The sequence below is a fragment of the Equus przewalskii genome, chromosome 15 (genome assembly GCF_037783145.1).
Source record: "Equus przewalskii isolate Varuska chromosome 15, EquPr2, whole genome shotgun sequence".
In the NCBI taxonomy this organism is placed as follows: Eukaryota; Metazoa; Chordata; class Mammalia; order Perissodactyla; family Equidae; genus Equus; species Equus przewalskii.
In genome coordinates this window covers 47,164,190-47,191,783 of record NC_091845.1, presented here as the reverse complement: position 1 = coordinate 47,191,783, position 27,594 = coordinate 47,164,190, and the positions used below count along the sequence as shown (strand labels likewise).

Sequence of the window (27,594 nt, the reverse complement as noted above, 5' to 3'; positions counted from 1 at the left end):
GAGGCACAAGGGGCCTCTGTGGGTACGGCGCCTGGATGAAGGCTGGGGTCCACAGTGGCGGGCAGTGAAGCCTGTCTAGATGGGACCTCTAGGAAAACTCTGGAAATAAATGAAGATCACCCAAATGGGAACAAACAGAAGCTTTTTATTCAGAGCTTGAGTTTGGCAGAGACTCAAGGTCAGGCAGGGGAGCAGGAAAGCTCTATCATGAGAAAAAGGGGAGGCTTCAGGCATGCCCTGACTGGAGGCTGGTGGCATGGGGAACCTGGAGGCAGGTTAACTGGAAGCGGGGGCATCCTATGTGAATGGTTTGGGAGCATATTTGGCTTTCTCTGGTTGGCCCTAAATGGAAGCAGGGGCAAAAAAATAGGGAAGCTGATAGCCATTGACCAAGTCCTGATCACTGAGGGCCAATTGTTGCAGAGGTTGTGGTTTGGCTTCCCCGGCTGGCTGCTGGAGAGGTTATGGGTCAGAGTCCTATCGTCATGTATGATCTGGTTATTGTCCACTTGTATACTTAGCTTCTTAGGGGCTTAATTCTACCAGCCCCTTCTGTATTCAGGGTCTACCTCAAATGCTATATTGTTTCCATCTTTTTACCAGAATTTCCTATTCTGGGTTTCCTGGGGACCAAGAAAGAGTCAGTCCTGGCTCCTTGGCAGAACCAAACAGTGTCTTTCCAGGGTATGCACATTTCTTCCAAATTATCCTCTTGCTCTTCTGGAAGAGAGGGTGCTTTTTTTTCTTTATTACTATAGAGTAGAAGCTTCCCCTACATTATAACCCCCTTCTTCCCCACCCTTAGATTTCTACGTTACAGGTAGGATCCACTTTTCTGTCTCCTGGAGCCATATGCCTCTTGGCTCTGCCTTAAAGGTAGTGGTGGTGGTGGTGGTGGCGGTGGATGGGGAATTGCTGAGAGAAGAAATAGCCTCAGTGTACTGGTAATATCATTGCAACTGGCAGAGAGATTCTTCACTTCTCAAAAGAACTTTAAAACACATGAAAATTCAGATCACTTGATTAAAAAAATTCAGTGTGAATATTCAGTGTGCATGGAAGCCTCTGACCAACTTCGAACTATAAATATTGGTGGGTGAGCATTTTCTCTAGCAACTTCATTCTTTCAGTAAATCTTTACTGAGCACTTCCTTTGTGCTAGGCTCTTTCCAAGGCACTTGGAGATATCAGTGAACAAAACAGAGAGCTCTGCTCTCACGCAGCTTACATTCTAGTGGGGGAAGACAAACAATAAATAGAAAACAGAATAAGAAAGTTCATAGTGTGTTAAAGGGTGGCAGGCACAGTGGAATAAAGACAATGTAGAGAAAGGTAGGGAGGATGGGGCACTGAGGGAAAGACGGCAGGTCCACCTGTCTCCTTTGGTGATGCCTGACTTTGCCATTTCAATAGCAACCTTATTGTTAAGCTTCACTGAAGAAGATCATGACAATTAAGCCATCCCTCAGGGTTTGACGGTTGTTAGGAAAGGAGATGCACTCACACACGGGGCCCTTGCTAAATTTCCGGGTACTATTGCTAATTTTATTAATCCTCAGCACAGGCTGAGTCAGCTGCCACGGATCTCAAGTGGTTCAGGATTCAGAGAAGCATTGTATCTGATGTGGCTACAGAGGTTATTAACCAAGTCTGGACTTTATTGGAGGGACCTGATTTACAGTAAGAAAAATCATAAGAGGAAAGAGTTACAAACCAAGACTCTGTAAGTCAGCAATCACCTATACTCCTGTAAAATAATATTATTATTACCAGTATCTCTCGGCACATCAGGATCCCTTATTGGATACCCTGGTCAATGAATGACATTTTGTTATTACTTCTGCATTGTCCTTCTGAGATAGAATCAACCTTACTAAAGAAAGCAGCAAAGCTTTTCAAAAGCCATTATTCAGTAGGCAATGAATAGCTGTATAATAAATTATTAATTGTTCTAAAAAAATGCCTCAGAAAAAAACACCTACCAGAAACAATAAATTCTTTTCTCTGCATTTCTATTTCTATTTGGTCCATTATGATCTGCTTCACCCACTCAGGATACACATATGGTTACCTATCTTTTGTTTTTCTAACTAATCACTGCAGAAGAGCAGAAAATCCAGGATTTCCATTTTGAAGACTCCCACTCCCCTTGAGTTGTCCAAAAACATGATTCACCTAGTCCAATGGGGTCCATCCTGTTTCCTCATACAGCGAGCAGAATGGACTGGACGTGTATTGTGGTCCTCTGCTCTCTTGCTGTCTCATCGTGGGGCTATTGATGACTGGTCCTGTATGATTTGTTTGTACAAGCTTTTGTGTGAACGTACATTTTCATTCCTCTAGGATAAATTCCCAAGGTGAAATGGGTGGGTTGTGTGGTAGGTGTGATTTTAGTTTTAAAAGAAATAGCCAAACTATTTCCCAGAGTGGTTGCACCATTTTACATTTCTGCCAGCAATCCATAAGTGATAAGTTCCTCTGTCTCCTCGCCAGCATTTGGTGTTGTCACTATTTTTTATCTTACCCATTCTGAAAGGTATGGACTGATCTTTCACTATAATTCTAATTTACACCTCCCTGATGGCTAATGATGTTAAGCATCTTTTCCTGCACTTATTTGACCCAGCTGTATATACCCTCCAATGAAATATCTCTTCTTATCTTTTGCCCATTTTCTACTTGGATTGTTTGGGGGTTTTTACTGTTGAATATTGAAAGTTTTTTTTATATATTCTAGATCAAGTCCACTGTCAGATATATTATTTGAAAATATTTTTTCTGAGTATATCATTTGTCTTTTCATCCTCTTAATAGGGTCTTTCACAGAACAAATGTTTTTTTTTTTTTAATTGTGATGAGGTCTAATTTATCAATTTTTCCTTTCAACCACTTACTTTTCATTCAACAAATAATTATTGCATCTCTACAATTTATCAAGATAATATTCCAGACAAGAATCAAAGATGTGACATGGTCCCAACTTCAACGCATTTCCAGTCTATTTTGGGAGATTGGAGATATACCCAAATAACTAATATTCCATAACAAGGTTAAGTGGCATGGAAGAGGCAAAAATGCACTTTTTTTGAAAATCAGATATCGTATTTTGACTGACAGTGAAGAAGTGAGTGAAAGTTTCACCATTTCTGTGCCAGAGAATGCCACAAAACAGCATAGAAACTTCCTTTATAAACTCACTTTTTTTGCAGGTTAAAAATGATAATTTTTAGATAACTAACATATATAAATCTCATTACCTGCAAAGCAATTTCACATACACTGTATCAATTAATAACAATCTTGCAGGGCAGTGGAGAGGATAACACCATATTTTATATTTAGGGTAGCTAGGATTCAGTGAAGTTAAGTAACTTGCCCAAAGTCACACAGCTAGGAAGTTGTAAGGTCAGACTGGCACCCCAGTCTTGTGATTAATGCTTTTCTAATTCTACCCAGAATCCTCTCAGGACATATCCTTTCCTTGCCAGTATAAACTCATCAATCTTCTGGCTAAGAAATGGACTGTCTGATTCATGTTTTAAAAGAAGACATGATACATTTCCTTGAGTGCACGAAAGTCAATGAGCTCTTCTTGGTAAAGGAAGAATCCATTAAAACTCTTACAGTGGTCAAAATCATGCAGAAAATGGAAAAACAAGCACTTCCTGTGAATCATGAGGGGCAAAAGAAGGGATGCATATTGCTGAAACTCAGTAAAATTTTCTGGATGACAGCTCAGGATGGAGTAATCAAAGAGGTAGCATTTTAAGTCCTGTTTTTGCAGGCTCATTGTGACCCAAATCATCTTCAAATGCCAAACCTTTCACAGGGAAAGTTAAAAAAAAATCAATCATAGTTCTGGTGAAGAATTGAAGTTTTGTCTGTTTCTGACCTAAAGGACAACAAATAGGGAACTGGGGCTCTTTCTCATTCATAATGTCTCTAGATTTCCATCTGTACTTTCTTCCTGTCTTATTTGTGACTTTGCCCAAATCATTTAACTATTCTATATTTATGTGTCTTTCTTTTAAAACGTTTCTATCTTAGGGAAGATGTTAGAACCTTCATTCTGAAAGAGCCTGTAAAGAGGTGAATTTATATATTAGCTCAGTTTTGCAAACACTTGCGTGGCGTCAAATAACCTTTGAACCCAGCCCCCATTCTTGTCATGATGCAGCCACTGTGGAGAGTAATCATTTCACATGCTACATTCAAGCCTTTACAGTGTTGGCCTAGGATCCAGCTACAGAAGCTGAAGTCTTTACAATGTCTGGACATAAATGAACAAGAGTGTTTACATGTGGCTTGTCGTTGACCAGTCTAGGAGGCACGTGCAGAAAGGCACTGGTGAGCTACCTGCCAGCTCTACCACTGTGCTCATCTCACTGTCCTTGCTCACCCACAAACAATCACAATACCCAAGTCCTAGACTGCTCAAGGGGGGAGACTCCAGACTGAAGCAGGGCAAATGAGAGTTCTTAGACAGCTTAATGTGCACTCTGGGAAAGAGAAGACTCACCTCATTCTTAGATCCTGACCCCTGAGGAGAAGATAATCCTGGAGCTGCCAGGTACCACGGTGTTAAGTCAGTCACCTTAACAAGGAAGCCCACAGAAGAAAGCAGAGAGGAGAGGAGGGGGCGGGGGTGGGGGGGGCAAGGCTGAGACTCTAGCTCTACTTCTGACATCACTGGAACCTCTGAATCCACATGTGCCTGAAGTTGGACCTACCATTTCGTATAACAAAAGGTAAAAATAAGAAAATTAGACAAATATGTTTGGTCGTATATATGCAGATTTTCTCTAGGAGGGTACACAAGAGCGTGATAGCAATGGTTGCCTGTAGGGAGAGGAAACAAGAGGCTGGGAGATAAGGCTGGGAGGGAGTCTTAACTGTGTGCCCATTTGCACTTTTGAATTTCGTACCATGCCAATGCTAATCAAGCATAGACACATGAAATTAAAATTGAATGTAAATAAAATAGAAACAAAATGCAAACTCTCTTCCACTTTAATTTGTGGATAATAAAATCCGTTTAAGAGATGACACCAGATCTTTAAAGAATCAACTCCTTTACCTTTCAAGTTCCCTTGTTAAAGATTTTTTTTTTTGCTGCTGCGGACAGATCAGCGAACCAGCCATCCATTTCTACTGCGCAAATGTGCACGGAGAGAACAACCTCAATTCGCCGTCCTGAGAGAGGATTTTCAGGGTTTTAGGAATCGCCAGCGTAGCTCCACAAACGCTTTATTCTGATGGAGTGACTTCCATTCTGCTCCTAAAACTGAGAGTGTTTTCACAGCTTAGTTATGGGGGCTGAGGCAGTCCGTCTTAGGAAGATCCTGTCTGGGCCCTCTGTCTGATGGTTGCAAACGCGCGATGGAGCCCCGGCCTGGAGCGTAACCTTTCAACTCTCAGTCGTTCTTCCAGGACCTGGAACTCCAGTCGGGAGCCCGAATGCCTTCCTCGCTTGCAGCAATCTTTGGGCGTCCTCCAAACAGCGCGGGCTCACTGACCCGGCCGCGCGGGCAGGGATGGGAGCTTTGGGATACTTGGGCGACAAGGAGCCTGGGACAGCGCCCTGAGCCAAGCGCGACCCCAGTCAATGCGTTTTAAGGAATGAACGTCTCTAGCGCAGTAAATTCATAAGAAAATTAAAGGCATCCAGATCAGGGGATGGGTTACCACGATGACTTTAAATACCCAAGGACTGTGAAGTGAGGAGAGCTGTCAGCGGAGAAGCGCCACGCCAGCTTTGGCGAGGCTCTGGAGGAAGGACGCCCACACTCTGGCCGGCGAGCGGCGGACTTGGTAGAGCCAGGCCAGCGCCGGATTTGGGTGACCCATAGCTCTGCGGTCAGGGAGAGTCCGGGCCCCCGAGGCTCAGGGGCAGGGGACAGGAAAAGTCTTACTTCAAAGCTAGTAACGACCTGAAGTCTTGCCTGGGGGCTCCCTGCCCGCGGCCCCGGCACTGCACTGCGCCGCGAGGGAGCGCCCAGCAAGGGGAGCGGGTCCCCGCCCCGGGCGCGCGCAGCCCAGTCCCGCCTCCTCCCGATGCGCCCCGCCCCTGCCCGCGCGTGCCGCCGGCGCGCCGGGGTAGCTCCGGAGGAACCGGCCGGGCAGGCACCCCCTGGCCCGGCGCAGGCGCGATCGAGCGCCGCCCCTCCTGCCGGGCGCCCGGCACGCGCCCCCGCCCCGCCTCCGCACGCGCCCCCGCCGCGGGCGCCTCTGATTGGCGGTCGGCCGGGCCAGCAGGTGTCGGCGGCGGCTGTGGCCAGGCCCCTGGCTGCCTGCGGCGCGGGCGCCTCCCTCGCAGCCGCTGCTGCCGCCGCGCTCCCGCCTCCAGCCCGCTCCCGGGTTCCCGCTGCGGCTGCGGTTCTGGCGGCCGAGGCTCCGCGGCGCTGCAGCTCAGCTCTGGCGCTCCGACCGACCCGCGCTCCTGCCTCGCAGCCTTCTAATTCAAGCGCCGCGCTGCGGCAGGTGCCCCAGGCATCCCAAAACGCGGTGGCCTGAGCCTGGCCGTCATCACGGACCTGCTCCAAGCTGACCACCCAGTGTGAGTACCGTCCCCTCCCCTCCGGCGGTTTTGCGCCACTCTCTCCCTTACGCTGCCGCAACTTCGGGGGTGGGTGTGTGGAGGAGTCTCTCACGTCCCCGCACACCCGCTGCGCTTCCTGAGCCGGGGTCCCTGGGCATGGCCAGTCTGCCTCTGCGGAGGGGCGTTGGAGGGGGGACGTTGAACTTGCTAGGGGATCGTCGCAGTCAGAACCGCCCTTTTCTCCCGATGCCTGGGCCGGAGCTGGCCTCTGCGTTTCCCTCGCGATTCCAGATCCCCACTGGCCACGTAGCGCTTGGGCTGCGGTTCACCGCGCACCTACTACGCTACGGGCGCAGCAGCAGTGTTCCTTAAACCACTGGGCGAGCGCCCCAAAGCAGCCCAGCGCGGCGGACGACTCTTTAGGACTCTTAATTTCTGTAAAATGGGGCTAATCAGGGACTTGGTCAAGGTCATGGCCGGTGCGCGGAGTAAGAACTCGAGTAGCTCGCGTCTGACCTGGTCCCCTGACTGCCTGCAGAGGGGCGCGCTATTCAGCAGGCGGGGCGGGGGTCACTTCAGCTCATCTCAGCCTCCTCCTCATCCTCTCTTCCCCCCAGCTCCGCCAGATTTGGAGAGGTCGGGAGCCGATCCCAAGGGACCCTACAGAGGTTTGGGGGTAGCCGCGAGGGACCTTCTGGATGAGCGCGGAGCGGAGCGATTCCGCGGTGGGAATCCCGGGACCTGCGGCATTTGCAGCATCCCTTTCATTCCCGGTCACTTAATTTATTAACGTCTCCGCAGGATGGGGGAATTTGCAAGGTGCCTGCTCTTAGATCTGACCTGCTCCGTTTCCTTCTACCAAATAAGCCCTGTCCCCGAGGATAAGTATCCGAGAAACTAACTGCCCACACCAGTTTGGGCCCAGGGACTTCCTAAAAGAAGCGGGTGCGCTCTGGGGTTGGCTCCCATCTACTCTTAGAAAACGCCTGGAGTCTGGCTTCGTTTCTGCCCGCCCCACTCCCTACCCCTTGATCTGGATTTGTTTCACACTTTCCCAGAGGAAGGTGGAGTCCCGTCCCAGAATGTGTAAACGTTGCCAGATGTGAATCGTCTACTCCAGATCCTTTGAGACAGCTCCTGTGGGGCTGTGGGCAGTTCTCAGAGCTTCGGGCTGAAGAAGGGTCGCCCCTCCTCTGTTGACACTGTCACCCTGTCCCTCCCATTCAGCCTTCCTCACCCCAACTCAGTGATGAGAAGACTGCTTAGATAGTTTTATGATGTCTGACATACGTCTTTGAGCCTCACTGTTTTAATCCATAAAATGAGATGACCCCTGCCTTTTAGTCTTCCCAAGGCAGTTGAGGTTCAGGGGACTTGACAGATGAGAAAGTAGAAGGAGGATGGTCCAGGAGGATTTGAGCTGTGGATGGAAGTGGGGGAGATTTAAAGAATTTTTTACAGCAGCCTCTGGGACTGTATTCATAGATCTAAAAATCCTTCTTTCCAGAGAAATTTAGTTTGCTAAGACTTTGAAAAGACAACTTTCCACCTTCCTGTTGATGTTCCTTGCCTGGCCGTGGGCAGGTGCTCTCTCCTAATTACCCCCTCCACCATCCATAATGTGTCTGTGTGGGCTCAAAGCCAGCCATCTCTATGGGGCTGGGGGCGGTCTGTGGAGTTGAGGGCTGTCTCTGGTGGTAGCGGGGGGACTGTGTCTGAGAGTGTGGGGTTGTCTCTGTGAAACTGAAGTGTATCTCTGTGGAGATGGTGTGTATCTCTGTGTCACGATTCTCTTGTGGTCTAGGTGTCCTGTGTGGAGGCGGAGGGGGAATTGTCTGCTCCAGGATCTGCTCACTTTTGAGAAAGTGAAGTGTTAACCATGCTCTGCAATTTAAACTAATAGTGGTATAGATGTGTCCTGTCTCCTTTCATCCTGCCCAGAGGGACAGAAGGAGAGGTCATCTGTGACCTTGGCCTTCAGAGCAGTTAACTCACGCAGACTGAAATACCTCATAGAGAACTGGGCATCCTCCTATTTTTGCCTTCCTGGTTATTACTGTGTTTGCACAGCCTTTTGTCTCAAAGGCAAGTTAAGGAGGGATGACTGGTCAGACCTTGGTGAATTTGTTTTAATGTTATATTGAGGTTTAACATAATCACAGAAAATTGCACAGATCTGACCTGTAAACTCAGCGGATTTTCACAAACACAACATACCTGTGTAATCAGTGCCCAGATTAAGATCTACCCCCATGGGTAACTATCATCCTGCTTAGTTTTGTCAGGCAAGTTTTATTTTTATCACTATTCTTTATTTTATCATTTTAGTTTCAAAGCTAAAATGAAACTAATTGATGATTTTCTACCTCCTTTTTAATGTATGCAAACCAAATGTAGTTCTACATAAGCCAGTCCAGAAAGCTAGAAGGAAGAATTTGGTCTTAAGATCTGGGGAGAGTCTGCACTGGTTGTGCCCCCAACACCCGGATCATCGGTTCTTGGGTGATGTAAGAAGCCAGACCCCAGATAGAACCGTGCTCACGTTGATAAATGGAGGTCAGTTTATTCATAGAATCTATTTGAATAATGCAAATCTGAAATAGTGTCATAAAATATGAACGAAGAAAATATATGACTGAATTCTCATTTGAAACATAAAAAATGAAAATATTTTGAATTCCTCAAAGTTAAAAATTGGTGGAGAATCACAGCATTTCAAGGCTGGGTGATTTATGAACTGTTTATGCTGTTGCCACAGGGTGGCGCCACATTGGCCAGAGAACTGAAATACCCACCATGCTTTCCCAAGGAAAGGAATCCCAGCAATAAAAGTCAATAGTTTGGGATTTCCAAAAGCGATTTCCAAGCGCTATGGTTTTTCCAATGTCTGATGGGCAGGCCCCCCTTCAGGAGCCTACTATAAGGCCATGGATAGAACCCTACCCAGCTTTTTAGTGTGTTGGAGCTGAGGCCCTATTGCCTTCTCTTTAGTGTGTTGGAGCTGTGGTTATGTCCTTGGAATTTTAAAGAAGGTCAACTGAGAAGCTAACTTTGGTGTGTTACGACCCTTTGGTCTCATTTCACCCCAGAATTCCCCCAACAGTGTGAGAGAAGGAGTTCTTTTTTTGAGGCAGGTAGCTCTTTTCACAGAGCACTGTCCACGGTGAACTCGGAAGAATAAACAGGCCTGGGTGTAGGTAAACTGCTGCTGGAAGTAATGCCCTGTGTGTTCCGCAGGGTAGGGACCACATCACCAGGGGCAACCACAGCGGGGCAGGGATGTATTCGGCTGGGGAGAGGGCTAAGTGGACTCACGCAGTGACCTTCTCCTGTCCATTGTCATTCCTTTTATTGTCAGTGTGACCGAGATGCTGTTTAGAAGATTATATTCATGGGCTGGCTGCCATGCTATGACTGCTAAGAATGTTGCATATTTGCCATGTGTTGGACACTATATATATATTTATTTATTTAATCTTCACAATACGAAGAGGGTGGCTTTCCCATTTATATATGAAGGAATTGGGCCCTGAAAATTAAGCACTCTTTCTAAGTTTGCACACTATGTGAGCCAGGGTGAGAATGGAGAGCCAGGTCTCTCAGACAACTTCCCCAGCTGACTTGTACCCTTCTGCAGAGTGAGAGGAGTCTTATGGAATCCGTTTGTCCTCCTTGGCATCTGGTACAGCCGTTTACATTGTAGTAGCTACTTAAGGCTGAGTATGGGATTACCACAAATGGAAGATTCTCTGCTGAGCAAGGGGGAAATCCAGACAGGGAAGGATGAGAATTGGGGTTTGAAGCCATGCAACCTGTAACGCTGGGACGGAGTCTGTGCCCATCAGAATGTGTAGTTTTAGTTTGTGTTTAAAATTTTATGTAAACAGAGGTGTGTCATTCTTTTTTTGTGATTTGCTTTTTTCGCACAGCGTTGTTTTTTGACGTAGGTTGATAGCAGACGCTGACAATTGTAGATCTAGTGTTTCTTTGTTTGATATGCCAGAGTTTAAATGTTTCCCAGGGATGGACAAAAAGGTGTTTTTACCTTTTACTATTATAAAAAATATTTTAAGGAATATCCCTGATAAGAATTTGTAGAAGGTGCAATATGTGTCTAGGGTATACGTCCCCAGAAGCTGAATAACTAGACAGTGGGATAAGCTTCATCAGCATCTGTGTGTTGCTTCAACCCTATCAGGTTTTGCTGATTGCCTTCTGAAGCGGCTGTGCCACTGCACCCCCTGACTAACACTGTGTCGGTGTTCCTTGTATCCTTGTATCTTTGTGCCTGCCTTTAATCAGGTGTTTTAATTTTGGTTAATCTGATAAGCATGGAATGTATTTCACTGCTAGAGATCTTTAAAAAATATAGTTTGGTTTTCAAGTTTTCTATGCCTTGCTATTTTTTACTAGATAAAACTTCTAGATCTTTAAACTCATCTGAAATTTGTATTTCTGTAGTGTGTGAGGCAGGGATCTATTTGTTTTCCATATTGAAAGCCATTTATCCCCTTGTCATTTAATGAAGAATTAACTATTTTCTCGTTTATTTTGTTGCTATCTCTGTCATATGCCAATTTCTTTTATATTTTTGGATCTGTTTCTGAACTCTGTTCTATTCTATTCATCTCTTTATGATTCTTGAGCTAATACTATTTTGGTTTAATTATTAAAGCTTTATAATAAATCTTTCCTTCTTAGCCTTTTTCTTCAAAATTGTCTTGGCTCTTCTTGAACCTTTAGGTTTCAACATGAATTTTAGGATTTACCCTAAATATCTCTTCCCATGGAAAATACTATTATCAAATTTTGGTAAAATATCAAATAAAATGTATTTTCTTGTTTCTTTTTCTTCAAATAAAGTGCTAATCAATTTTTTTCCATTATATCCTGTGAAATTTTGGTCCCCATTTTAAGTGGATTCACTTTAAGTGACTCTTCTGTGGTACCAGATATCCTTGAATGATAAGGACCATATGAATATAACATTTTTTTTTTTGCTGAAGATTCACCCTGAGCTAACATCTGTGCCAGTCTTCCTCTATTTTGTATACGGGTTGCCACCACAGCATGGCCACTGATGAGTGGTGTAGGTCTGCACCCAGGAACTGAACCCAGGCCACCAAAGCGGAGCACACCGAATTCAACTGCTAGGCCAAGGGACTGACCCCTGAATATAACTTTTAAATACAAATAAGATCGTTTTTTCTTTACTCAACAACATAATGTCATTGATTATTCTTCCATGTCATTATTTTTATCCTCCTAATAATTCATTTCATCTCTGTACCATAATTTATTCAACAAAATCATTCTTTTAAAACACTAAGCATTTTGTACTTTTTGTTGTAACTTTATCTTTATTTTTCTTAGGATGAATTACTTTGTCAAAATTTGTTTACTTTTCTTTAGATTTTTGATACATATTGCTAAGTAGCCCTCCAGGAAAGTTTAGAAATTTATTTTGCTCTTGGTAGTGTATGAGTGTGCCAGATCCCCAAGCCTTGTCAGTGATAAATGTGATTATTTATCAACATTGCCAATTTCATAGGCAAAGGAAAAAACCCAGAATCTTGTTTTTTACTTTACTTTTCTTTTCTAGTGAGGCAGAACATATCTTCATGTTTGTTGGCTTTTCACAGCAGGCTTCACTATGCAGTTTTCCACGAGGGTTGTTTCTCTTTTACTTTCTGTAAAAGCAACTTGTGTTATGACTCCACGTTTTTGAGAGAACTATCAGATTGCTTTATATAGATCATGTTCATATTTTTAAATACCGTATTTTATTAATCTTTTCCTCTATGATGGACTTTAGATTGTTTCGGATTTTTTTGTTTTTTGGCTATTACATAGATGTGTGCAGTAAACATCTTTGAAATGTATTTATGTACATGCAAAAGAAATTCTTGAGGATGTGTGCCCGGAAGTGGAATTGCAAGGTCATATTTGATGTAAACTTACAATTTCACCACCTGTGCTAAATTGCTCTCCAGAGTGACTGTACATACTCATTTAAACTTCCTTAGCAGTGTATACAGATACTATCTGTCACATTAAGGAAATAATAATACTAAAGAAAGAAGAACAAAGGTGTTAAAGTAAAAAGTATCTATGTATATATGTTTGTGTATATATAAATATCCTAACATTCATTTAGACAGCTCAGAGGTTTTTGACCTTTTCATCTCAATTCTTGCATCATTTCAGTGATTATATGTAAGTATATAAATCATAAACTTTATATAAATATTTGCTTGGCTTAGGAGAATTGGTGAGAGTTTAAGTAAAAGGTCAGCTATTTTGCAGTGCCTTTATTCAGGGCAGCCTGTAAGAAGAGGTGAGCACCTGTTGAGAACTGGAGGAGCCCCTCTACCCAGCTCTGCGCCCCCGACCCCAGGGTGTGGGTTCCATCACTGGACAATTGTTCCTTTTCATCATCTCTTCTTTTAAAATTTAGAACACCTTGGTTGGGGTACCTCCGAAGCAGTAATGTACCATTATCACCCTAATGCGAATGAGTCTATGTGATCAATTGCTAGTGACAGGACGACCACAAGAGCATGAAACTGACAGAAAGTTATTGGGGAAAAGGCTGAAGGATGGACTTGGATGGAGGATGGGCTGGAAATCTCACCCACTTCAAACTTACTCTAAGAATCAATTCCACATTTATGTGAGGGCAGTAAAAAGAACTTCATGAAACTGTGCCTAAATGCTGTTTGAAAACTGTTTTTGGTTTTGTATTCAATCATGTTTTATTTCTCCCCATTACCTTCCCTAGGTAATTATGAGTTAATTTTTTTGCATATACTTATATACCTTTAGCTGGGGAAAGAAAAACACTCTATGGGAAGTTCTTTTGTGGTTGTGATTTACAGCATAAGGCCACTGGTGCGACAGATTGGTGATCTGCCGCTGGGATGCACAAATCCATTCTGTGGGCTGACAGTTTAATCTCACTGAGCAGATACTTGGGAAAAGAACGCAAGACGTGTGAGGAAGGGTGTGTGCCTAGACTAGGGCAGAGGTGCCTATGGCCCCAGGATCTAATGGGGCTATTTGCCAAAGCCCCCAAATAATCCTCTGTCACTGACTCTTGGCTCAGATAACTATGTCATCCTATATGGTTCTCTCATTTTGGTAGGAAGGGTAACTGTCTCAAAGTGTGCAGGGTCATTTTCTAGGCTTGGAAGCCTCCATATCGCTGGAGAAAAGGGAAATAACCCAAGCCTCTTTACATCATGTTTTTTTTCTGAAGGTAGCCCAATCTGCATAAGCAGTGCTTCCAGTTCAAACCTCTTCCTGACGTCCTCTTGAAAACCATTGTCTCAAGATCATTTCACTTTGTCTGTGTAGTTCCAGCCCCAGAAAATATGGCAGGTGCTGTTCTTGCGTTTGTGTTATGTAAGCGTGGTTTTGTTGTTTTGCTTTTTTTGAAAAACAGTTTATTGATTGTTAAGGGCTTTGATTTAATAGAATGACATGTAACCAGAGTATTTGAGATTAATCTCTTTTTTTATGGCTAGTTAGAGGAAAAATTAAAAATATTGTTTTAATTGGATCCTTGTTTAAAGTCTTTTAGAAATCTGCCAGTTGGTTTTCAGCTCCTCAGTCCAGTAAATGTCGGGTGTCTCTCCCAGGCCTGCAGACCTTGTGGTCTGGTACCTGAATGCCTGAGATCCCCTAACCGTCCCTTTGTGCTCCCAGTTCTGAATCCCTCCTTCTCACAGCTTGCAGGTACCTGATGCTTGCTCTTCCCACTGCCGCCATTCCCCTTTTTGGTTGCCCTCCCCTCAGACTGCTGCTGTTGGTGGATGGTGATGTAATGCTCGTATTTCCCCTTCTCTTCTATAAATGATCCACAAACAATGAGGAGAATGAGAGAGAAAAAAACGAAACACCAATTTTGGCAAATCTGGGAGATGGTTAAAATTGTTTCCCAGAGAAGGTGGAAGGGCTGTCAGAAGAAGCAAGACCAAGTGGGTGCATGAGAAGAGGCATGGAGGTGTACTCTGCGTGGTCAATCAAGACCACTTCTTGAGAAGGCGAGGGCTGGGTGGGGCAGAAAAACTCAAGTCCGTTGTAGGGTGGGACACAGTGGCAGAAGGAAGCCTGTGGAGGCTGCCAGCACCTCCTACTGCTCCAGCTCAACGCATTCTCTCTTTTGCCCTTGACCAATCTCGCTGGAGTTGTTACTGGTTCTTTTCAGATTTTCCAAAGAACTACCTTTTGGCTTTCTCTTCTCTTTTGTATCATTCTTTATTTTATTTAATCTCTGTTCTCATCTTTATTATTTCCTTCCTTCTACTTTCTTTGGCTTTATTCTTTTTCTAATCTCTTAACTTTACATGATTAACTCCTTGACTTGAGCCTTTCTTCTTTCCCATATATCCGTTTAGCACAATAAATTTCCCTCTAAATACTGCTTTAGCAATATTCATATTCCACAAGTTTTGAAATGTAGTGTTTTTGTTATTGTTCATATGTAAGTTTTTAATGTTTTCATTATGATTTCTTCTTTGATTTATGACTTGTAAACTTTTATTTCATTTTTTAATTTCTAGAACTTTTTAGCAATTATTTTTTCTCTTTTAATACATAGTGATTAGAGAATGTGGTCTGCATGATTCCAGCTCCTTGAGATTTGTTGAGACTTGTTTTATGGCCTGGTCCCTGGTTTTCACAAATGTTCCATATTTTTCTTGAAAAGGCAGTTATTGGTTGCAGTGATCTGTATATGTTCATTAGCTTAAGCTAGTTGATGGTGTTATTCAGACCCTCAGCCTTTCTTACTCATTTTTTTACAGCTTGATTAATCAATTATTGAGGGAGAAATATATAGAGGTGAATTTGTCTATTTCATCTTGTGCTTCTTTCCACTTTTGCTTTGTATGTTTTGAAGCAATGTGTTACTGGATGCATTCTGGTTTAATTTATTTCCTGGTCAGTTGAGCATATATCGTTATGAAACAACTTTCTTCATCTCTAATAATGCCCCTTGTTTTTAGGTCTGTTTTTGGTAAGGATATACCAGTTTCTTTTGCTTAGTATTTGCCTATCTTATCATTTTCTTATCCTTTCACTGTCAACAGTTCTGCATATTTTTATTTCACTTGTGAAACTTGTTGTAAAGAGCATAAAGTTGCTATATTTTTTCTAAACTATAACTTTTATTGTGAAAGTTATGTTCATTCACAGTGCTATTAATATATTTGGATTTTTTTTTTTACCATTTTGCCTTGTTCTCTCTCATTGTTCCACTTTTTCTATACTTGGTTACCCTATCTAATTGCATTTCGTATTAATTTAGATCCTCTCTCCTACCCCACATTATATTTCCCTTCTCCATTTATTTAAAAACTTTATACTCCATTTCTATTTTCTAGGATTTATTATATGGTAATTTTAGCGTACATATTTACCTTAACAAAATCCAAACTAAAGCAGATTTATTTCTGTCCTTCAGAGCAATTCAGGGACTTTATGTTTAAATATGATCACCTGTCTATCCAATTTATATGTTACTGTTGTCTGGTATTTTAGACTTTTCAAAACCCATGTATTACACTTTTTTATTTTTATTTTTTCACATGGTGTGCAACTTGTTGACAATCTTATTCTACTGTCTTCCAACTTCCATTACTGCACTTTAAGAATTCAGCTAATACTCTGATTATTGTTCTTTTGTAGTATCTATCTTTTCTTTATGGCTGATTTTAGTTCCTTTTCTGTGTATTTGTTGTTCTACGTTTCACTTTGAGGTATGGAGTAATGGACTTCCTTTTAATTATCCCACTCAGGATTCACTGGACTTCTTAAATGTGAGAATTTATGTCTAATCAGTGTTCTGGAAAATTCTCAGTCATTATTCCTTTGAATATTGCTTCTCCCCATTCTCTACTATCACCTCTTAAAACTCTGATCAGATACTGTACATGGTGGACCTTTTTCCTGTGTCCTTTAACCTCTCCTCTGTGTTTCACTTCCTTTCTCAGTGCTGCATTCTGGGTTATTATTTCAGCTCTGTCTACCAATTCACTAATTCTCTTTTCTGAATTCTCAATTCACTAGTTCTCTTTTTTAATCTGTCCACTGACTTTACATTAACTTTTTCAGATATGTGTGGTGATTTTTATAGTTTCTTGTTTATTAGTTATACTTTGATTAGCTCTTGTTTCCTTAACCATATTAAGCATACTTATTTGATATTTTGTGTAAAAATAATTTCATTATTAACAGGAATTTAGCAATTGGAGAGGACTGGTCAGGCACTCTAGTTCTTTATTAATGTGGAATAAAGTGAGAGAACAAACAAGGGACCAGGTAGGGGGCCAAGCACTGGAACTAAGACCACCTCATGCAGACTTTCTACCCACCCCCATCAAAAAGGGCAAGAGGTGTTTGTGAGCTTGAGTAAGACTGAGCTCCCTCAGACATCCTCAACCTCCTCAGTAAGAACCAAGGGTGCCGTGCTCCCTTGGAGTAAGTCTGCCCCTACTCAATAAACATCAAAAGGAGCCCCTCACACTAGGATAAAGATCACATCTACTCTGGCCTTCTGCTCTCTGTTGACTGGATCAAGAGGAAACTTGAAATGCGCATCCCTCCTGCTCCTCGTCACTCATGGTCCCACCCCTACTCTGCCTTGAGTGGACCAGGACTCATCCTATCATGCCTTTTATCCCTGTTGTCAGTCCCCTGGTCTCCAGGGCCACTTCCCCTCAGTTCCTGATGACCTTAGCTCCAGCCTCTCCATCACTCTCTGCAGCACTACTCCTGCCTTATTCCTGGCAATTTCAATATACAGTTAGAGGATCCTTATGACATTTTGTCCTCTCAGTTCCTTGACCTCACATGCTCCAATTTTCTGTTCTCCACCTGACCCTGCCACTTTCTTCCTCAGTCATAGATACACATTTTCATTCCCAGTAATGGCCAGCCCTTTGTAATCTGTTTCATACATCATGTTTCCTGATGACCAACTTCAACCTTCTAATCCTTTCCCTCTCTTATTCTAATTATGACAGTCCCTCAGTGCTTCTGACTTTCACTTCATGATCCCTGACTCTTGAGGTCCTCTCCTTCTGCCTTTTCCAGATTATATTTCATGGTCTGCCCTATAATCAATCCTTTGAGTACACCCTCAGTTCACTTACCCTTCTTGGGCAACATTCTCCTCACTTGGTGGGACCACACACTGGTTAAATCCTAATCTCTGCCTCCTCCCGCCTGCATTTGTGCTGCTGAATGTGGCTGGAGAAGAACTCACAAGCAGTTGACTGGTCTCACATGGCCATGAATGTTAAGGTGGATCCTTAATGCTTCCTGATATTTCCCTGGTCTTTACACTCTCCTATTCTCTTCATTGGTTGTTTCACATTTTCTCCCGCCTCCTCACACATCCACCACATCCTCTCTATCCTCACTCTAACATAGAGAAAACTGAAGCCACTCTCGCTGAGAAAACTGAAGCCGTCAGAGGGGAACTTCCACAGACTTGCTCCATCATCTGCCTACCTGCCCACATCTGTTGCCATGTACTCTGCCTTTTGTTCTTTCACTAAACACAAAATATTTATGTTCATATCTAAAGGCAGTCCCTCCATTTCCCAGCCCTGGAGCCCAGTTTCCTTGAATACTCAAGGATATCACTCCAGCAATTCTTCCCCCTGTCTTCTGTGTCACCAGTTTTCCTCTCTCTACTGGATAATTCTCGTTGGCTTACAATCATGTTATTTCTTCTTTTTCGGAAAACACTTCCTCTTCAACTCCCTTCCACTGCTAGCTATGGTTCCATTTCTCTGATTTCCTTTATATAAAAACTACTAAAAGGAGTCATCTAGATTCACTGTCTGCAAATCTCTCCTCCCATTCTCTGTTAAATCCACCTCTGCAGATTGCCAGCTCGGCTTCATCACTTCACAAAAAACTGTCAAGATTGCTAATGACCACCATCTTACTAAATATAAAGGTCCATTCTCAGTCCTTATCCTACTTGACTTTTTAGCACCTTTTGCCTCAACCAATCAGTCCATCCTCTATGATACACTTTCTTCACTAGGCCTGGAGGATACATTCTTGATTTTCCTTCTAACTCCTTGGTAATTCTTTCTCTTCTCTCTTGCTAGTTCTTCATCTTTTGCCTCACCTCTTAATGTTGCGGTGCCCCATGGCTGTGTCTTTGATCCTCTTTGCCTTTTAATATATAGTCCCTCCTTACAGGCCTCATCTTGTTTCATGGTTTTAAGTACCATCTATGCCAATGATCCCCAGTTGTATATCTCTAGGCTGGACCTCTCTCTCAAACTCCTTGATCAACCTACTTGACATCTCCTCTTGGGTGTGCAATAATCATCTGCAAATCAACTTTAGAAAGCCCTGATCTTCCCCCCAAACCTGTTCCACCTGCATTTTTTCTCATCTTAGTTGTTTAGGTCCCAATCAATATAATCAATATAAAAATATTAATGCCTTGTTTTACCTTCTTTTTTATGCTAATCTTTGAAATCTGGTGTGTATTTTCAAATCATAGCATATCTCAACTTGGATGCTCAGGATTTTCATCAGAATTACTTGATTTATATTTAAATTTAATGAGATATACAGTTAAAAAAGTACATCCACATACCCAAGTTGCTCTAAATGTATTTAAACATTTTCCAATAGCTGAATTGAAGATCATTTAACAGGAAAAGCAAGAGTTGTTCTGCATAACATCTAGCCTTCTGTTGGTCAGAAGGAAGTTGAGAATTTTGTCTGGAAGACTCTCATTTATGCAAAATTGGGAGTGAGAGAAATGCTGGAATGTAGAAAAGAATGAGCAGATCTCAAAGAGTGGTCTCTTACTGCTCCTTCCACACCCCCATCCATCTCACCCTGTGTTCATTCTCTGTGTCATTGGTGCACAGCTTTTGTTTACTTGTTTATTTCTTGGAAATAATTTCAGTGTCTCCTTCCTGAATAGGGATGAATCCTGGGTTACAACCCAGAACATAGTTGTAGCTACCTGGCATTATTTTCTTCAAGTGATTCCTCTCCAGATTCATGGAAGAGCTCATCAAATAATTATCCTTCCAGTGGAAATGGTTGTCTTACAGTGTTTCCATTCTTCCTGTTAGATATGTGAGAAATTCACCTAACTGCCAGACAGAGACACAGAGACTGAGATCTTGTGTTTTTCCCCTTTTAGACTCATTATTCTGAAGTGGTCTTGGAAATAAGCTTTTGGTGCTTGGGAGGACAGACATTCACTACTTAATACTTAACATTAGAAAAATCTGATAAAATTGAAGAATTTTAAGAAAATGCCATCAATCTGTAGCATGGGCAGTTGGGAGCATATAGTACTCGTTTCTCAGGTGGAGACTTACTGAAAATTTTCTAGTTAGCAGCAAAAACAGTTTTTTGTTTTTAAATTCTATAAAATTGTTTGAGGTTCAGTTTGGAAACAAAGACATAATTTTAGCGTAAAGCAGTACCCCCACTGAGCCTGCACAAATAAGGCAATTCAACAGTAGGCATGTCATCATCTGTGCCAATTTTGCTACTTCAGGTGGCTTCACCATTTAGATGTTACCCTGCAGACAGATTCCTGAAAATGTGTCTCAGGAGCCTTAATATTTTTAACTCCCAGTCACTTTATTTCTGCAAATCTAGTCTAAGGGAAAAAAAATTTAATGAAAAATCTTAATGGAAGACCCTTTATGCGCAAAGATGTTTATCACCGTTCTCTATGAAACAGCCCAAAATTGGAATTGACCCCAAAGCACAACATCAGGAGTGGATCAGTAAGTATATCCACTCAATATGATATAATGTACCCATCAGGAGTGATGCTTAAAAGTGATTGTACATGGAAATATGCTGGAGATAATGTGTTTAGTGAAAAAAAGTACATACTTCTGTGTTTAATAGGATGACGAAATAACAACAGTCCCTGCAAAGAGTGTGAGAAGTGAGACTTAAATAAACCAATGTGTTAGCACTGGTTGTATTTTTTTGATGGCGTCAGGTGACTAATTTTCTTTTATGACATTATCATATCTTTCAAATTTTCTTAAATGGGAACTTTTTGGAGTACTGAGAACCACACAAAAACCCTAAAGGAAAAACTCACAAGAATGAGAGGGGACAGAGAGCTATTCGAGGTTCCTTCTGATGAGCACCTGGGGGTTGTTCCCCTTTGATAGCATTTGCAGAATTAAGAATCCAAAAGAAAGAGATGGTACCCCTGCCGGGCTGCATGGGGGTACACATTGTTAGGAGGCTGTCTCCTCCCCATCTGTGGAAATTCACAGTAGGGTTGTGTGCGTTATTTCTGGGTTCTTTGTCTGGCATATCTCCGGGTATAAGTGGGCACTCAAACAGTGTTAGTTGACTTTAGAATCAATGGGCAGAGACTATAGCAAATTTCATTGGCCACATTACAGAATATTTACATTATGCTTTTAGGATGTTATCTCTGGATTTTCAGGAAAAAAATGAAGAAAATTTGTTTTCTATTTCTATCTAATTTGAGTTAAATATCCATGGGCATTACTACTCAATACTAAACTACCTTCCCTGCCTTCTATAGTCCCTCTAAATTGCTGAACCACTTTATTTAAAATAAAGCTGCAGCTATTTTGATTAGCTTATGCTTAGGAATTCTGTAGTCTTGTCTATAGAATTCTGTAACATACCTTAACTATCCTTGAAGTAGCTAACTTTAATTAAAGTATGTGTCTCAACCTCCTGCTGATGGAAGATGTGCTAACGAAGTACAGCTGGGTTTGCAAAACCCGCCATGGATCAGGCTAATGTTAAAGATCATTAAATGATTCCCCTCCTGCCATGATACGGAATTGGAGATTTCTTTCTTTTTATTGCCTGGAGCAAGTTTACTCTCCTCTTTTTTATCTATCCAGTAGGGTATTATCTGGGATCAAATCTCTTTATAATGTTATTGCTTATATATCTTTGAGTATAACCACAGTTTGAAAGGCCTAGCTGAGCACAATATTTTATTGTAAGCTTTTCTATTTGAAACTATTTTCCTTTTGAAAATATACGCTACAGTCTAGTTCAAACATTTATTTCAACTTTCACTATATTGAAGCTTCAAAAAAAAGAAAGAAAGAAACCTATTTATTGCACTTGGGCCTTGGGTCATTGAAGAAACCACAACATTAAAAAGGATCAGATCAGAGAGATGTTTTGAAAATCGTCTGGCCCAGAGGTAGAAAACTGGTGGACTAAAAGTCATCAAGTAGGTCATTCTACCATTTTACCAGGTGATGTGGTACATTGGTGAGACTAATGAGTTCTGTGGACGTGAGTCCATGGCAAAAAGTTTCTTGGTCAGTCGCAGCATGGTGGGGGGAACCAGGATAACGAATTAAGTATTCTGTAAGTAGTTATAAAGATACAGGTGGGAGCAGTACAGGCAGAGATGGCAAATCTGTATGTGTCTATTCCAGGGAGGAATCACTGCTCCTTCTACATACGAGGTCTAGTGTAATCTGTCTGCCACCAGGTGGTTGGCTGGTTTCCTCCATTCCACATCCAGGGAGGGGCTTAGCACTCTCTCTGCTATTGGGAAGATAGGCCCTCAGCAGTGGTGATAGCCAGATTAGGCCTGCAAAGAGGAAGTCTGTGAGGTTGGACCCATGTGTAGCCATGTTTTGGGCCTGAGGGGCCATGCTGTTGGACCCTGCTGCCATGTCCATTTTGTACAAGACTCACTGAATAAGCACTGGGGAAGAGGCTGCCTGACCTCCCCAAGTGTCATCTTGTCCACCTGGTTATTGATACTGATATTCAGATATCATCATGCTGTGCTCCTCTGAGAGGTCTGTCATCCTCATACCACTTCTTCAGACCTCCTTGCTACTATTCTCCCAATCCTGTTCTTTCCATCCTGCCATACTGTTAGCTACTGCCCATGAATTGATTTAAGTCCATTCTTCCAGACATCTCTTAGTTTAGACAACATGGAAAATCAATATACTGCTTGAAATCATGCTCACCAGAAGGATTACCCTTCGCTACTATCCTTCAGAACCATCCCTGAGTGGGGCTGTAATGCTCCAGCTGTCCACTCGTGGTTGGTGTTAATGATATATCACAGAATTATCCACAAATCATGCCTGAGGTTTTCCTCTTATGTTGGTTGATCATCACGAACTTCCTATGAGGAGATAGGTGTGGACTGATGGAGAGGAGACAATGTAATAGACATCAGAGACAAAAGGAGTCTGAGTCACTTGCCCATGCAACTTACACCTTCTGATACTGCTTAAGCCTAATTTCTTATATACCATTTCCACTTGACAGTGGGTTCCTACTGCACACACCTAGTCTAACAAGACCTAGCCTAGTTCAAAGCTAGGTTCTTCTGGCCACATGATCGCTTGATGTCCCATAGTCAGCCATTCAGTACCAGGGCCTGGTAGCAAGCAAGAGCTGTTTCTCAAAAGGAGACTAGTTATCTGTAGAGGAGGGTGTGGCTCTGTTCTGACACCCTTAGAAGCCTTTGCAGTGCTTCTCCTTGACCTTTGCAGAGGTCCTGTATGGCATCTCTGTTTGTTATGGGCACTTTACATATCGTTGGATCTGTTGGGTCATACATAAACCAACGGACAGAGCAGCTTGCACTGCCACCTGGACGACGGACCCTTCTCCTGCTCCAGGCACCACTCAAAACTGGCTGCCTTACAGTTTACTTAGTAAGTGGCTGAGAACGGCATACTTGTATGTTTCCACCTGTTATCTCCAAAATCCAAAAAAAGCCCACCAAGCTTCAAGCCTTTTTTCTTACTGAAAGGGTTAGTGATGATGATGATTATAATAGTAACAATGATAAAACAACAACCCTAGGCTGTCTAGGACAGTTCATCAGAGAAACAACATACTAAACTCCAGTGGTTGGGATGGAGCAGTAACTGGAGGAGCATTGTGCTAACTTTCTCGTTCTAGGGCCTGGAGGAGGTACTCTTGGGCTGATGGGAGCGGGCACTGCTTTGGGCACAGATGTTTGCTCTTGGAACCTTTGGCTTGAAGTACAGTGGAAGCTGGTTTAGAATTAGACTCTTTATCATACATTTGAAAAGTACCCTTCATTTGGAGATTTACTATTTTCATACATTTCATTTCCTCTTCTTTAAGATTATTGTCTATATTTCTGTGTCTTCCTTTATCTTATTGAGCACTATAATCAGGATCATTTTCTCTTCTATTTATATATAGACTGCATCTCTGAGTTTCTAAGTCGTACATTGGGTTTTAAGCACTTGGTAGGCATTTTGGATGATCTTATTTGGCACAGAATAGTTGGCACTGTCTCAGTAGCAGCGCTCGTAGCTGGACTTGGTGAAATTTGGCAAGAGTTCTTTTTTAATAGCCTGCTTTCAAATCAGTCAGTCAACAAATAATTGCCACCAACCCACAAGTAACTGAGTGGAGGCAGGGCTGGAGGGACAGCTGGGTGCCGAGGGGACTGTCACCCACGATTCTTCTGAGTCCAGACGCTCTGCTCCAGCCAGGCTTTTGCCGGTCAGCCCTGCTGGACAGATGCCTGTAGCACTAGGTCCATTACACAGAACGTTCCCCCCCACCCCCCAAAAAATCCATACTTCCGGTAGTCACCTGAATCTGAATGAACAGATTAAAGAGCTTAGATCAGATTTAAGTTCACTGTAAAGTGAGATGACTTTCCTGCAGTCACAGAATGATTCTAGAGCATGCAGATCAAATATAAGTTCTGTGCCTTCTACACGGTATACTAGAAAATTAAAGTGTGTGGATAGTTTGGCAAATTTTGTTTTCGGCCTTCTAGAATGGACTACAACTAGCACAGAAGTTGAAAGCGTTCCGTCTTGCAGTGTTCAGCACTTTTTCTTCTTGAAGGCAAATCTGTGAAAATTGTTATTCCCAATTAATGCCATCTCTTCCCTAAAAGTATGGCTAAATTTTTACACCAAGAAAGGAGGCCTTGTGAGTTTTAATAATTTACAGCTCCGTGATAGGAAGGAGTTGGAAAGAGAAAGGGCAGACCTAGGTCAAATATGCCCGAGGATGCTCAGGCCTCTCTATCAAATATGCCCAGGAAGGATTTTCAAAGATGGGAATGAATCATTTTTAAGTATTCCTTCTTCCAGTTCTGTGACTCTATGACAGAAATTTTTTTTTACTTTTTTTCTTCAATTTTTTTTTATTAAAGTATGTTGGTATACAATATTGTATTAATTTCAGGTGTACAACATAGTGATTTATTTATTTAGATTACAAAATGATCACCTTGATAAGACTAGTAACCACCTGTCATCATACAAAGTTATTGCAATATCGTTGACTATATTTCCTATGCTGTACGTAGGAGAGAATTTTTTATTCTATGGAACGTATTTTTGAGATGTTTAGGGAACTCTATCTCTACAGATAAGCCACAGCATTGTAGTAGGCACAGAAGGAAAGGACAAAGGATCTAAGATGATTTACTACAACTTTCTTTACCTTATTTTCACAACTGCACTGACCACCCTAATCCTGTAGACTTCCGTCCCATTGCCAAAGGATGTGAGAGAAGGAAACAGATTTTCCCAGGATTCTTTGGGTGGTCAGAAGTTGGATAAAAATAGATAAAATCACCTCAGTACTCATCATTTATTTCTGAGTCTAAACACTAAAGCCATCAAAACAAATTTTTATGAGGTGTTTTTAATTGATCATCCATTTGAAAAATTGTGCCAGGGTAACACTGGTGAGAAGTTTCCTCTAGTGCACAGAATGTGGTGATGGGCCATGGATGACAGAGGTCCAGCCTGCCCCATGTGGAAATGATGATGGATCATTGGTAGCTGCAGACATGTCATGGTAATCACCCTCAGTTATAAATGTGAACCTTCAAGTTGTCTCTTAGTTGTTTAAGTTTGCTAGAGGGAAGATATTTTTAGGACAGTAACCTAAAGAGTTTTTGTTCTTGGCAGTCCCTGGACCTCAATTTTCCTGCAGCTTTGTATCATCTGACTCAGACGAGAGTTTCTTCTACAGTGTAGAGAGGATGACTCTGCCACTATTAAGACTGAGCCGTGAGGCCTAGAAGGATGAAACATAGGGGGTAAAGAAGAAGAAAGGCTGATCCTTTGACCCAAGAAGTGTGGGGAAGAGAAAGAGCATGAGCAAAGAGGTCAAGGAGTGTGTGTCCTGACTCTCTTGGAGTAGGACGTCAAGTGGTATGAGTATATGCCTTAGGGTGGGCAGAACAGAACATTCAGCGGAAGCTACACAGGGCCTGAGAACATGGTGGGGAAGACTAGTCTAGGGGAAACTGCAGTTCTTTCCAGGAAGTCCTGTGTAACGACAACTGCTGTGACCCAGGAATGACTATGGAGCACCGGTTGGGGAGCTGTCTGTCGAGTTGGGCCCCACAGCCTGTGGGGTATGGTATGGTATGCAGGGAACCAGGGGTTCCCATAGGCCCTGGTGAGCAAATGTTGAACAGCTGCATGGACAGCTGGAGCTGCTGAAGTCTGGGGTCCAGAAGGGGAGACTGCCAAGAACAAGGACCCTGATTATGAGAGGCCTCAGTGGAGTCATGGTCAACAGCTGGGTATGCCATTCATGACAAAGGACAAGGAAGGCTAGTTACTCCTTGATAGATATGATCCAGACACCAGACCAGCCCCCTGTGGCAGAAGCCAGCCTAGAAGGACCCTGTGTATATAGTCACCCTTTCCCGCATTGCCGTGAAAGCAGTAAAGCTTGCCCCTAGTGCCAGATGCCATCCTGGGAAGGAGGAGGCAGAAGGAAGGAGCTGCCCCATTGGGGAGTTGGACTTTGAACTGCCTGAATATTTTCCAGGAGGAAATAGTTTTAATCAGAGAGTAAGTAGGCAGGTTTGAGTCATTTTCTCTACTTTCTTCTCATCTTAGAGCTCTCACATGGACCACGATGGTGGCTCCCGCCTACCTGCCTCTGTCCTTGTTCACCTCCCCATCTTTCCCACCACTACCTGAGTGAGCTAGGAAAGCACAAATGCTGTGCCTCCAGTTGCTCACCTGTTTAGGAGCCTGAAGTCGCTCCCAGGGCCCTCAGGTCTTGAAGTCCGAGCTCTTTAACATGGCTTCATAGACTCCCTCCTGAACCTCCTGAGCCGCAGACATATTGAATGGTACTCACATCTCTAAGGGATGCCTCCGTGCTCTTCCCTCAGCTTGGATACCTGGCCAACCCTTGTCCCTCCTTAGGGCCCTGGCCTGGACAGTACCAACTCTTGGAAGCCTCCGCATCTCTGCCCCTGTCCTCCTCTTTCTCCTCCTTGGAGGCAGTGACTCACAGCCCATTCCTCAGGTAGCCCGTTACACTGTGCCTGATTGTCCATTTTTGCTCTTCCGGCCTCTGCTCAGTGAAGGTGTGAACAAACACGACTCACCCCAGTCCCAGGATTGTGTCCCTGCATTTGTGACCAGGAGCACCCCCTGTGGTTTGCACACTGCCCAGGCTCTGCAGCTGTTATTTGCTTACACCGTCGTTGTGGTGTTTACATATAAATTGATACTTCTAAGTAAGTACCTGAAAATAATTTGCTCTCTTTGGAAGGTAAGTATTTTCCTTTTCTCATCTACTATTAGTTGTCTTAATCTTTTTATTTTGAGAACAAACAGAACGGTAGATTTTAGCCTACCATGTTTGATCATAAATTCAGAATTGATGAAGTCTGAATTAGTGAGGTTTTAATGTATGTTTTTTCATAGTCTTATATTCTCCTCTATATTTATGTGGTCTAGTTCCAAATGCAGCCAGCTGCCAACTCTTATCTTGAGGCACTTTTATTACAGACAGAAGAAATGTACCAGACTTTTATATAGCAGAGGGAGCAAAGAGCATCATTATCCCGTTGAAACTGAAGAGGAAATTCTCAGTGGGCTGAAGAGCTGTGTGTTTTTATCGAGTGTTCGTTAGCTGTCCTCTGTGCAGGGGATCAGCAGGAAAACACCCAAAGGATGGAAAGCAGACAGAGAAAAAACCCAAAAGGCGGGAGAGGCATCACAGGGCTTCCCCTATGTCCAGAGGCTCAG

General features: G+C 42.8%; 1 protein-coding gene across 6 annotated transcripts in view; it reads left to right on the top strand.

The window, feature by feature from the left end:
• Positions 1-6,063: 6,063 nt before the first annotated feature.
• The window catches only part of MYRIP (myosin VIIA and Rab interacting protein), a 340,832-nt gene continuing 319,301 nt past the window's right edge, over positions 6,064-27,594 (top strand). For 4 of the 6 annotated variants that reach the window (XM_070577185.1, XM_070577181.1, XM_070577182.1 and 1 more), the window contains exon 1: positions 6,064-6,556. The gene's annotated coding sequence lies outside the window, so the exon portion shown is untranslated. The remainder of the gene's footprint in view (positions 6,557-27,594) is intronic. The other 2 variants (XM_070577180.1, XM_070577183.1) reach the window with 2 other exon arrangements.